Source organism: Schistocerca americana, chromosome 5, assembly GCF_021461395.2.
Source record: "Schistocerca americana isolate TAMUIC-IGC-003095 chromosome 5, iqSchAmer2.1, whole genome shotgun sequence".
NCBI lineage: Eukaryota > Metazoa > Arthropoda > Insecta > Orthoptera > Acrididae > Schistocerca > Schistocerca americana.
The window spans coordinates 87457128-87470122 of NC_060123.1; the positions used below are offsets into that span (position 1 = coordinate 87457128).

General features: G+C 39.5%; 1 non-coding gene across 1 annotated transcript; it reads left to right on the plus strand.

Moving 5' to 3' along the window:
* The first annotated feature begins 1778 nt into the window (after positions 1–1778).
* Positions 1779–1850, plus strand: Trnat-agu. Its single transcript has one exon. It is a non-coding gene; the product is annotated as a tRNA-Thr (tRNA).
* Positions 1851–12995: the final 11145 nt, after the last annotated feature.

A 12995-nucleotide genomic window follows, 5' to 3' on the forward strand; every position in this document is an offset into this window, starting at 1 on the left:
TTACCATTCATTTTAATCCCATTCTTTAATATTTCGTTTCTGTCCGTCACTGCTTCTTAGATGTATACATTCAACACTAGGGGCGAAGGATTGCATTCATGTCTTAACACCCTTTTAATCCGAGAACTCGGTACTCTGTCTCCCATTGCTACTGAACTAAGGAAGCCCGACTCTGTCCTCTTCTTTGACTGAAAAGACAACAGCAAACACAGAGAGATTCTAGTTATATTACGAATTGCTCCACTCAGTAAAGTGGATGCAGCACGGATGGCACCGACGGGCGAACTCACAAATAGACGAGGAGGGCGTGGTCGTCACTCCGCCGCACAAAGGCGCGCTGCTGAAAGCGCGGCGCTTTTGCAGCGCCAGCTTGTAATTGTTGTCAGAATGCGGCGAGGGCCCTGTTCGCATCTAAATGCAAATGACGAGCCTTTTGTCGTCGCACTATGCAAATGATCGAAACATGACTGTGGCGCGCTCTAAACACCAGTGGCGAATCGCCCACACCATCTAAATTCCAAGTAGGAGTAGGGTTAATGATAAATGGTGACCATACTCGTTTTCCAGATGTACCAGCAAATTTGATAGATTTACGACCGTTACCGTGGTATTCAGAGCTCACTCGTTTTAACAACGTTGAATCCTTTTCATTGTTAAAGCGGAGCTGAAACTTAATGACTCAGTGACGAAGTAAGTAGGTTTATACGGCGAAATGACATATCACTCTTATCAAATTTGCTTGTCTTCTAGAATTTCACTTAAGATGGTAGCTCAGCTATTCACCTGAGTGCCAGTCCCATACGAACCGCTGTGCTGTAACTCACTCTACAAACGCCATGTTTTTGTGTGTCCACACCTAATTGCGAAGTATGTGGAGATAAGTTGGTATGTCATAGTAGTCCGTCATATATTGGGGATGGGGCTGTGACTTGAGGAAAGTGTACCTAGAGTACACGATATTTCCTGTTTGGTCTTTCAATCTAGTGCCGATTTTAGATCACACAGAAGATTAAACTCTAGAAACCATAGTAGGCAGTATGAGACGTTTTCTATTGTTTTTTCTGTAGTTAGACATTAGGTTGCTTTTTGTGCAGCATTAGTATGTCTTTCGAGCTCTACACATGTAAGGGAGGTATCATATATTAAAGCTTTTTTTAATATACTGTTAATTATTCAGGTATAGAATTTTATGGTGAGTGAAATGCTATGTGCTTATAGAACTATTTCTACAACATGTGGACGATTGAGCTATACTACCTCGGTCGCACACCATTTTGTACCTTTGAACAGAAGATCTTTCACCATGGAGCATGTGATGCTTGCAAATGAACTGAGTTTCGTTAATCTCTTAACGATTTTACCTGTCTTAAAATTTCATCTATTTCAGAATGAAATTCTTCTGTATTTGGTAACAGTTCTACTCAAACCGATGTCACTGATTATTAGTATGTACTAGTGTAATACTTATTATACTAGACAGTATCGACAAGATTTTTCTGGATTAAATTGGGTTCAAATGGCAACAGATTTTCACATTTGGAAGAACCTTAATTTTTCCTGGTGCATCTTTCTACGTGAAAGTAAAGATGAAGTAGTAATTACTTACTGCCGAACAAAAATGGGGTTCTACATTTTGTGAAAATTATTTTCACTTTGAAAACTGGAATAACGCATTTTCTGTTGTAATCAAATAAAACTAGAGGAGTACCAACTGGGCCGAGGCGTGAATGGCAATTGTATTGAGGAGGGAGGCCTGCTGGTGTAGTCCGTGCAGCTGTGCCAGGGTGGCGTAGTGGTTAACTCATCTGCCTAGTGAGCAGGAGACCCGGGTTCGAATACTGGCCTTGGCACAAGTTTCCATTCGTCGCTTCAGTCTGCATATACACATTATTTGGTGTTAAAGAACATTAAGGATGATGGGTAGAGACTAACTGGTGATAAACATCATTCCTTACAACCATTACCAATATTGCAAAATCAAGAGAGGGTAGCGTAGGCAAGGATACGTTATTAGGGATAATTAAGGTATGCTGAATAGTATGCGCATTGCTCAGCTTGTGTGATGGAAAACAGAGTGGTATATATTGTTGTATTCTCGTTAGCCGCTTTAATGACGTCTCGTTGTCTCTGTAGAGTTGTACCATGGGAAAGAAGGAGGGGATATTGGTTGGTGGCCGGTATCCGCATTCTGTAACACAAACTGCACGCAATTAGTAAAGGGGTTCTTTATTTGTAAGCGATGAGGTACTTAACTTAAAGTTCATTATGCTGAGGTACAGTCTCTCTTCTGTATAGTCCCCGTAGCCTCAATGCTATTGAAGAAGAAGTCCGCAATGTTCACTAGATGATTGCTTGTGCTGCCTGTCTCTGTGCTAGAGGCTATGTATCGAACTAACTGGCGTACGAGGTTCCAACTAACTGGCTAAATTGATTCTTGGGTATGCGGTGGAGGTCCTAAATAGTGGTGAATGAGAGGGCGTTGGCAGCACGTTTGCAGCGAGTCTTGTCGTTGGCCCCAATCGATACTGTCGTAACCTCTACGCTGCATGGTGTGCTAGCGCCAGTTACAGCAACTCATATATATATATATATATATATATATATATATATATATATATATATATATATATGTGTATATATATATATATAATTTCAGAAGTACACAGTAATACGGTATAGATTTAATAAAAGGAGTATCTACAAATGACTGCCTAAAAGGAAGCACGTGCTATTCGAACACACACTGTCTAAAAATTATAGTATGATGTTTAAGAATTACGTTCTTTTGCATTATAAGACATGTTTGCTTACGTTACCATACTGCAATACAGATAACAGTCAATCCCTTGATATGTAGTTTCATTCAGAAAGGGCGACATGAGTGCAAATAGCTGAAGACAGTAATGAATGCGCATGTGTAGAGGACACATTTACCCATGAGTGGATTCTTATGTGTGATGCTGATGGTAATAGCAGGCCTACGATATTGACATCCGGAAATTCAGAAAGACGATCGCAGAAAGGAAATCTCGTACGGAACGAAGCTGAAAGGATGAAATACTGGAATGCAGTACGTTAAAAACTGAATGAATAGCTATATTTATATCACGAATATTCGGTACGGTGGTTCAATTTTATCGCTGGATGAAGACACTATTTTTTAGCACCCATGCTAAGACTTCGAGATAAAAAAGAAATTAAGATTTCTAGAAATAAGACAAAGCAAACATTTGTTGAAGATTACGACTACAATGTTACATGGCGTTTTTATTGTCTGATAGAAGAGTGAAGCAGAAAAAATAACGACTTGACTAGCGTCAAAACTTAGAAAAACGTGGCAGTGGAAGATGGGAAAGAGCTCTCCTATGTACGAAGAAAGATTACACGGGATGCCTTTAGTAAAGCAGATATGGGAAATGCAATAGCACAGAAAGAACGCCGGAATAAAAGAGCTAGATAAGTACCACATATTGACCTGGAAATAAAAGCGAACGACTGGAACAAAGCATTGTATGGAAGTGAGAGATGAACCATAGGAAATCTAGAGCAGGAGAAACTTTGAATTTTTGTAGTATGGTGCTATCGAAGAATGTGAAAAACTGAGTGGACAAAACAGAGTGCGACATGAAAAGCTATCAAAACCAATAGCTCATACGCACGAAAAGAAGTAAGTGGAATGGTACTAGAAGAAATAGGTTGACAGGACGAATCCTACGGTATCCATGATTAGTTAAGTTCGTGCTGGAAGGAGGTATAGAGTCGGACGGTCATAGAGTAGGCTTGAATACGCAAAACAATAGATGATGGTGTGTGCCGAGCCGTTGTTATGCAAAGATGAAAAACTGATACTGTACATGACGAAAGACCACATTAAGTCATTCAAAAGACTGATGACGCAAAGAGAAAGTGAAAGTAGCAATTTGAAGGACTCTAGGTAAGACGGAAGGCAACGCTGTTATTTTCTCCTGCTGTTAACGTCATTGTTACATACGATTGTGTTTCACGCGATATTGTTTGTCTATGACATAACAAGGATCATGGCATAATTACAAAGCAAGGATATGTAGCAACTATCGACAATTTACACTACACTCTCTTTGTAAAGTAACAACGGAGAAAAAGGAAAAAAATACACTCCACTAACCTACCAATGTAACATAAATTACTCTACTCATTCCCGTGTGAAACGGGATTCTCATTTGTCGTCCGCCGTGTTTCTTCTGGTACTCCACGAACTTCCAAAACCATATGGGTAAAATAACACTGTCGTCAATTTGGCTGGGTCACTGCCAGTTTGCTAGCTGAATCTATCTCTGAACAGGAAAGTGTGCGCATTTTGAGTTATCATGGCAGGTTGAACTGTGTGGCGGTCCAGTACTCGAACCCGGAACTTTCCCTTTAGCGAGCGCCGTTCTCATCAGTTGTGCCATCCAGACATAGCCCGTGCACTACTTCATAACTTAAATTCTGTTAGAATCTCTCTTCAGCATTTTGCGAACTTCACAAAAGCTGTCCTGAACACCTTGTTCGAATAGCACTCCAAATGAAAGGGTATTTCGGAGAAATGGCTTAACCACACCCTAGAATTAATCTTTCTTCCCGTTACGGGTAATTATTTTTATTATTGTTACTTAGTCGTTAATACCTCAACAGTTGTACGCACTGGCAACTGGTGGCGGAGTATCACCAAACGCCATCACATCGCTACATCCGACGGAAACAAGATATCGCACTTCCATCACACCAAAACAGCTGCATCGTGTGGTCTGTTCTCTTGCAGTTATCCCCCGAAACAGAAAAGTAAAGTAAAAGTACGTTGGTACATTTGGCTCGGCCACTTAATACTCATGTTTGTAGTGTTTAACGGCTCATGTTCTGAACTAAAACCCACACTTTTGAAGTCACTGTTAAATTCAAAGGATTTTCACGTAATGTATTCTAGAGCTGTTTTCAGCTCGATACGTAAGCGTAGGAAAATTCAATAAAAGCGATAGTGACGGTCTGTTACAGATATTGAATCTACTTGTAGTGAGAGACTGCACTGATTTGTATCTTACTTTTAAAAAAATAATTTGATCTTAATACACTGCATTTTTGAAGAAAATATCGCTTTTTAAGTATGGTGTACAGAGGTACATTAGGCTTGTCAGAAGAACTGCAGGACTGAACTGAAAATTCTTTGCAAAAACTTGATAGTAATTCGAAAACGTTCAAAAGAATTGGAAACGCAACGCTAAGGCGAGTACAACACTACATTTCGCAGCAAGGACGACACTTGAATACTACGTTCTTTGACAGCATCAGTTAGATTAATTTTAAGATACAAATGCATCGATCTAAACTAAGATTCCATTTTTTACTCATTAAGAGCAGCTGCTCTTCTGAAAAAATAAACAGTAATTTTTCTGAACGATTCCCGTTATCCCAACTAGGATGTTTACTAGCAAAGATACTTGTAGCAGTAGGTAATAAAAAAACTACAATTACGGTTTGTTTGTGACCCCGTATTTACAGAGGCGGTTTAGCTTCTTCTAACGTATATTCTCAACTGCATGTTGTTGCACCATTGATGCTGTGACGAAAGATTAACGTGGATTAGGAGGAAGACATGGTATAGAGAAAATATTATTGTTCCTTTATCAGTTAATGTAATAAACTTGACATTCACTGAAGACATATACGTGCTAACTGCGGTAGTTCATTGCGACAAATAAATTGTCGAGATATCTCATCTACGCGTTTTATGATTTAGGAAGAATAAATATTTCCTAAGTCGAAAAACAGTGCTTCTCTGTGGAAATGAGAACAGAAGACGAAAACACGTAATGACTTTAGGCTGAGAAACTCATTACGACTAATAAAAGTATCGATATGAAGTCAAGCCGTTCGGGATTAGCCGAGCGGTCCGAAGCGCTGCAGTCGTGGACTGTGCGGCTGGTCCCGGCGGAGGTTCAAGTCCTCCCTCGGGCTTGGGTGTGTGTGTTTGTCCTTAGGATAATTTAGGTTAGGTAGTGTGTAAGCTTAGGGATTGATGACCTTAGCAGTTAAGTCCCACAAGGTTACACACTCATTTGAACATTGTTTTGATATGAAGTCATGAAAACACTTCAGTAATATATGAGGAACAAGAAAAAGGCAAATGAACTAAATTAAAATTATAGAATTATTATTAGTACTAATGGCATGCTTTCAAGTGTTCAGCCAAGTTGTTGGTCCCATTTAAGCACAATATTTCGACGATAGATCAAACCGTGTTCTTCAGATGTAGTTGCCCGTGAAAACAACTCACATGTCTAAGTGGGAGAGACATGGTGACTTCTTGGCTTAGATTTCCCCATTTTCAAGCATATAAACTATGTAAATATCGTAAATGTGGGCAGTCTTCACCAAAAACTGGAGAGGCTTCGGTGAATCGCTGACTGAATCAACCCTTGATAAAATATGTACTGACCTTACTGACACCAAAGCGAAAGAAGAACTACGTCTTGCCTTCATCTGTGGACAAAACTCGCAACACTTGAAGAAGTATTGTGCATAAAATGGAATCAACCACTCTAATGAATACACAAAAGCACACCATTCATATATCGCTCTGTGAAAACCTGAGAGGTCACATGATTCGTACTGCACTATGCCATTTTTGCCGTCAGTTGAGGAGGCGTTAAAGAGGTTTAAGAGGTTTTGAGCTGTAATGGAGGACACTGGTACCTAGGCTGATGATTAAAAAATGTACGAACAGGCCTACGTCTGTACATTCCCATTTCCCTCCAAATACTGGTGATGTACATTTTTTTCAAACAGCGGAATTCGAAGTGAAACTTTTGAGTCGAGAAAAACTGTATAGGCGTTAACACTGAGATTCTCCAAATTATTTAAATTATTCCAAAAACTTGATTTTCTGGGGAATGTACCCTATATATTCCTACCGGATTCCCAAAAACTTCGGTGTATATTGTCCGAGCGGGTTGGGTTTCAATCCCATCAGTGTGCGAACTTTTGATCTATTATCTTAATGGAATCAGCGTTTAACAGAAAATATTATTGAACTTTGAAAAAGCAATAACGGTATACAAAATAATTACGCTTTGGTCTAGGTCTCTGTGCGATGTTACTATGTTTCCTACAACAAATTACTTTTTGAGAATGCAGTATGTGGAAAGCATTATATAACTTTTCACATGATACTCGGCACCTACTGGGCAGACCGCATACTGATCAACGATGTCTCTTACTGAGGAACGACAGAAATGTACTTCAATTAGGGAATGTAGCTGAAATGGCCTTTTGATAGACCACTGTGATATAACATTTTTCTCGCATGACTTAGAGACGTCAATTTAGAGAATGTTACATAGCTCTGAAGTAGGAAATTTTTTCCGCCGTCGCCCTAGCAGGGAATTCAGCGCCCACTGGTTGCTTGTGCTGTTGCGTGGCAGGCCCCTTATACGCGCTGTTCCCTCAGCGTGCACCACCCCACTGGTCGCAGCTCCTGACGTTTATTGACGATCCGAGGGTGATCCGTCATGGTCAACGGTCCGTGGCGCGACCAATAAACGCGACCACTTGCAGGGACAGCATGACACACATGTCAAATGCGCAGTTCGATAAACAAATACAAACACACGGACGCACACAAGTACAAACACACACACACACGTATGAAAGTTTCATGTGTCCATTGACCTCACCTTTTCTGTTTCCCTCCAAAGGACTACAACACTTGAGAAACTGTTAAATTATTCAATTTCGTTTCAAAGCCATGGAAAAAGATATTCATAAATTTCTAAGACAAATATTTATATCGCTACGAACTGGTTATTTGTAGGCTTGTAATTAAATACATACTTATTTTAAGGAATTGACAAATAAACACAAATCTAGTACTTATTTGAAGATACTACTGGTTTCTCTCTGGTATATGTAGAATATTAAACAACTAGATAGCTTTATGTCATAACACCATTTGTGCCAAAATGAAGCTCATTTTTACTATTATATTGTGAATATTGCTATTGATCCTGTCTTTCAATAGAGTGTTTATAAGTCATTTCATCAGTGAATACATGGATTTGAAGTTTTAGTTACGATTTGCAACTACTTGAAAAGATATTTTGCACTCTCAGACCACATTTCTAATCTCTTTGTCGTAGGAATATATTTCCAGTAACCAAATTATTCTATCCTGTGCAAGCCTAGTCATCTCCAAATTACTGGAACCCTCACTTAGTTGAGCCTGCTTATTTTACTGGTCTACCTCTGCAGTTCTTACACCTCTCTCCCCCACCGCGCAACCGCTACGGTCGCAGGTTCGAACCCTGTCTCGGGCATGGATGTGTGTGATGTCCTTAGGTTAGTTAGGTTTAAGTAGTTCTAAGTTCTAGGGGACTGATGGCCTGAGAAGTTAAGTCCCATAGTGCTCAGAGCCATTTGAACCATCTCCCCCACCCACACACACAACCCACACTTGCCTCCAATACTAAATGACGATTCCTTCATCTCTCATAATGTGTCTTGTCAACTGAACTCTTCTTTTAGCCACGTAATTCTATAAATGTTTCTTCTGCCCACTTTTACTCAGCACCTCCTCATTAGTTACGCGACCTACCCATCTAACCTTCATCATTCTCCTGTAGCACCAGTTTTCAAAAGCTTCTATTCTCTTTATCTCTGAACTGCTTATCTTCCACATTTCTCTTCTCTACAGGGTACACTCTAGGCAAATGCCTTAAGAAAAAATTCCTTAACACTTATATTTATATTCCATGTTTACAAGTTTCTCTTCTTCAGAAACGCTTATCTCAACATTGCCAGTCTACGTTTTATTTCCCCTTTAATTTGGACACCGTCACTTACTTTACTGCCCAAATAGCATAAATCATCTACTAATTTTAGTGGCTCATTTGCTAATTTAATTCCCTCTGAATAGCTTGATTTAATTCGACAACATTTTATTAACAATGTTTTGCTTTTGTTAATGTTGATCAGATATTCTCCTTTCAAGACACTTACCATTTCGTTCAACTGCACTTACCAATCTTTCACTGTCACTGACAGAATTAAAATGTCCTCGGAAAATCTCAAACTTTTTTTCTTCTCTCTGAACTTAAATTCCTTCCCCAAATTTTTCTTGCTCAATGTGCACATTGAATAAAATGAAGAATAGGTTGCAAACCCGTCTTACTCCCTTCCCAAGTCCTAGTTTCCCTTCACACCCCTTCTCTCCTATAACTGTCGTCTGGTTTCTGTACAGATTGTAATTAGTCTTTCGCTCCCTGTATTGAACCCTTGTTACCTTCAGAAATTTAGTGTGTTTTCTAGTCAAAGTTGTCAGTAGCTTTCTCGTTAATCTAGCTTCTAAGACCAATTAAAGGGTCAATATTGCCTCATGTGTTGCGAAATTCCTCCAGAACCATAAATGATCTTCCCCAAGGTCGGCTTCTAGCAGTTTTTCCATCCTTCTGTAAATAATTCGAATCGTTAGTTTGCAAAAATGACTTAGTAAAGTAATAGTTTGGTAATATTTCACGCATGGCAGCGCCTCTTTTCTTTGGGATTAGAAATATAATATTTTCCCTGAGGTCTGAGGGTATTTTCCCTGTCTCACACATCTTGCGTACAAGACGGAATAGTGTAGTCTTGGTTGTTTCACCAAAGCATTTTAATAGTTTTGAGGGAATGGCGGTTGCTGTAGGAGCCTTTTTCGGATTAGGCCTTTCAGTGCTCTGTCAAATTCTTCTCGCCCTATCGTATCTCACATGTCATCTTCATCTGTTTCCTCTTTGCTTTCTATTATATAATATGCATTTGCTGTCCTTCATATTATCGGTTTCGGCGTCGCCTGCGAATAAATGAGTGCAGCAAGTAGGTTCTTCGCAGTTCCTCGTAGTAAGGTACTTTCTTGCTATGCGGTAAACTACTGAAAGATTGTAGCGCATTCGGTAGAATATATGCACGACAGTTTCAAAAGACTTAGACAGATCTAAGAATATGCCTTGACGAACTTGTACTTGCTGAGAGCATGAAGTACAAGTACTGCGAAGTTTAGAATGATCGGTTCTATTTTCATACTGAAACTGCTTAATAAAAGATTTTCTTACTTATACTTCAGCAACTAAGACGGTGAAACATAATAGTTTTAACTTCAACCGCTGAGTGAAATTGACTATACTGTCTCTTTGCTATTCTTTATCATCACGACACTGATGCACAGAATTTGCCCTGACAGACACACCTCAAAGTTCTCCTATTCATTAATTACCCACAATGTTAAAGGATAACGAGATCTAACTGCTTTAAAATTAAGTCTACAGAATGGCCCTGAATAAGAAGAAATCCTAACAATAACCTATACATTTCATGAGACACTTACCTCAAAAAAATCTTTATTACACGATCTACTGTTATACAGCAATCGCCAATATAGCCAAATAAATGATTCTAACTACTGCAGGGCTCTAACTACTAATAGGTAAGTGGTTAGCAAAGGAAAGATTTTGTTGCAGAGCAAACAATGTATTTACCTTAAAATGTCTCAACCAGTTCTAAAATTATATAGTCGTCCATGACATCCAGTTCCCAAAATTGGATAACCATCGACAAATCACATTTCCATGAAGCACACGTGTCCAAATCGTCCGCTCGCGCTAAAGATGCAAACCTCCAACACTGCTAATTATTAACCTCTAACCTCCATCACTGCTGACTACTCACTTCCAAATTCCATCACTGCTGGCTGTTCACCTCCAACTGCCAACACAGCTGACTGTTAACTTCTAACTGCGAATCCAACCAGCCACAGAGTCTCTTACAGAGTGTGCACAGTGCTATCAGAGTTATTACTGCAGAGCGCTACGTAGCACTGCCAACATACAAACACATAAACAGGCTACTTACAATACGGCTTCGGAATCCAAACTGATGCACGCATAAACTTACATTTATTCAGTTAGTACATTTATTTGTCTGTCAGAAATGATTTTTTTTTATTTTTCAGGCTGTCCTCAGCAAGGGAGTAAACTTGTAGTTCCATACGTTTACTGGACTACTGTCCGCCCCCGGTAGCTGAGTGGTCAGCGCGACAGACTGTCAATCCAAAGGGCCCGGGTTCGATTCCCGGCTGGGTCGGAGATTTTCTCCGCTCAGGGACTGGGTGTTGTGTTGTCCTAACCATCATCATTTCATCCCCATCGACGCGCAAGTCGCGAAGTGGCGTCAAATCGAAAGACTTGCACCAGGCGAACGGTCTACCCGACGGGAGGCCCTCGTCACACGACATTTCATTTCACTGGACTACTTCTCATTAGCAGAGGCACATCTCTTGCTCGTTGAAATCGCTGTGGGAAGTTCCCTGAAGGAATGGTTCATTTCTCATGTCCATTAAGCGAGCTTTTAGGCTGTGTGTACGATGCTTTCGTAAATAGATACTTACTTCACCTACGCTTGGTTACTTTTTGATATTTAGTTTTTTTCCAGTCTTCCTGACTTCAAGCTCTGTAGTCGGTAAGATCATGAATACAATCAACGCATAATTATATACGAATATTGCATCTGTAGAGATATTTGTAACAATTCTTGTGGGCTTTTGAAAACATTTAAAAATTTGCAAGCTTTTGGGAACTAATTAATTTTCCCTCCTCTCTTAGTTGTAAATAATTACGCTTCAGTTTGTCTCCCCCGTTTTCTTTTTTGTGTTATCCCAGACAACTTTACTTTTATTTTCAGCGTTGTGTATTATTCTACCATTAGGAGCCGGCCGAAGTGGCCGTGCGGTTAAAGGTGCTGCAGTCTGGAACCGCAAGACCGCTACGGTCGCAGGTTCGACTCCTGCCTCGGGCATGGATGTTTGTGATGTCCTTAGGTTAGTTAGGTTTAACTAGTTCTAAGTTCTAGGGGACTAATGACCTCAGCAGTTGAGTCCCATAGTGCTCAGAGCCATTTGAACCATTTCTACCATTAGGAAATTTTTTCAGCACTCGGTATTCTTCTATTAACCTCTTGGAACTGTAGTATAAATTTAAGAACTGTGTTTCACTATCACCGATATTCGTCGGTACGAGGTAAGTGAGAGAGCGGGCTTACCTCGGAAATCTTTTCAGACTTTCGCCTCTAGTCAGCCATGTAAATGAAGTTCAATATACCTTCTTATTCCATTTCAAAATATTGCATTCACTTTGGGTGTGTTTTTCTGAAATTACAAAAATTACACTGGAGACGTAGAGGTTTTCCGAACATGAAAAACTGCACCAAGGTACAACGTGGCCATATGTATAGGAACAAATACTTCTCTTAGAATATAAAAGTGTGGTAATCGCTAAAATCTTGTTAGTACTGTATTTAGTAGTGTGTGTATTACATTATGACCCAATTACATATCAATAAGCCTAAGTGAAATCGTATTACCAAAAGCCACCTACAAGTTACAAAAATTTGAAATAGAATTTGTTGGTTAGTAATATAAATTTACATTTTGAAGACACATAAAACTGTTAATTTGCAAATATCACGTGTTTCGTAGTAAACACATCTTCCGTTTCAAAGTACAAGATGGTGCACTAGTGACGAAGACTGGCTTCACCGGCCACGCCTTATGTTACCAGTTTTAAAAACGTGCAGAATTTTGCGCACCATAAAACTCTGTAACTGGATAATTAACAACATCCTCATAATATTCTTCTTTAGTGTGGCCATATTGTCCGTAGCTGCTATACAATTCCTGAAGGTATTTTCGTTCCATCGATACAACTACAAGAAAATGCATGTTTTTCTTGCCAGACGCGTTTGGATTATTCATGTAAAGCATCATAAGTGGTCTGTAATTAAAGATATTTACTATATGATTTGTTTTGAAAATCGATAAACAGTTGGTTAACAGTTTGTTAGTTTTTACTTACGGTGATTTCTGCTTGTTTTCTCGCCTATACTAGCAAAGGCCGTCTGCTAGCATGTATCTGGTGTCTTTCCTCATTAGACTCTGATACTTGTAGCCTAATTTTTCG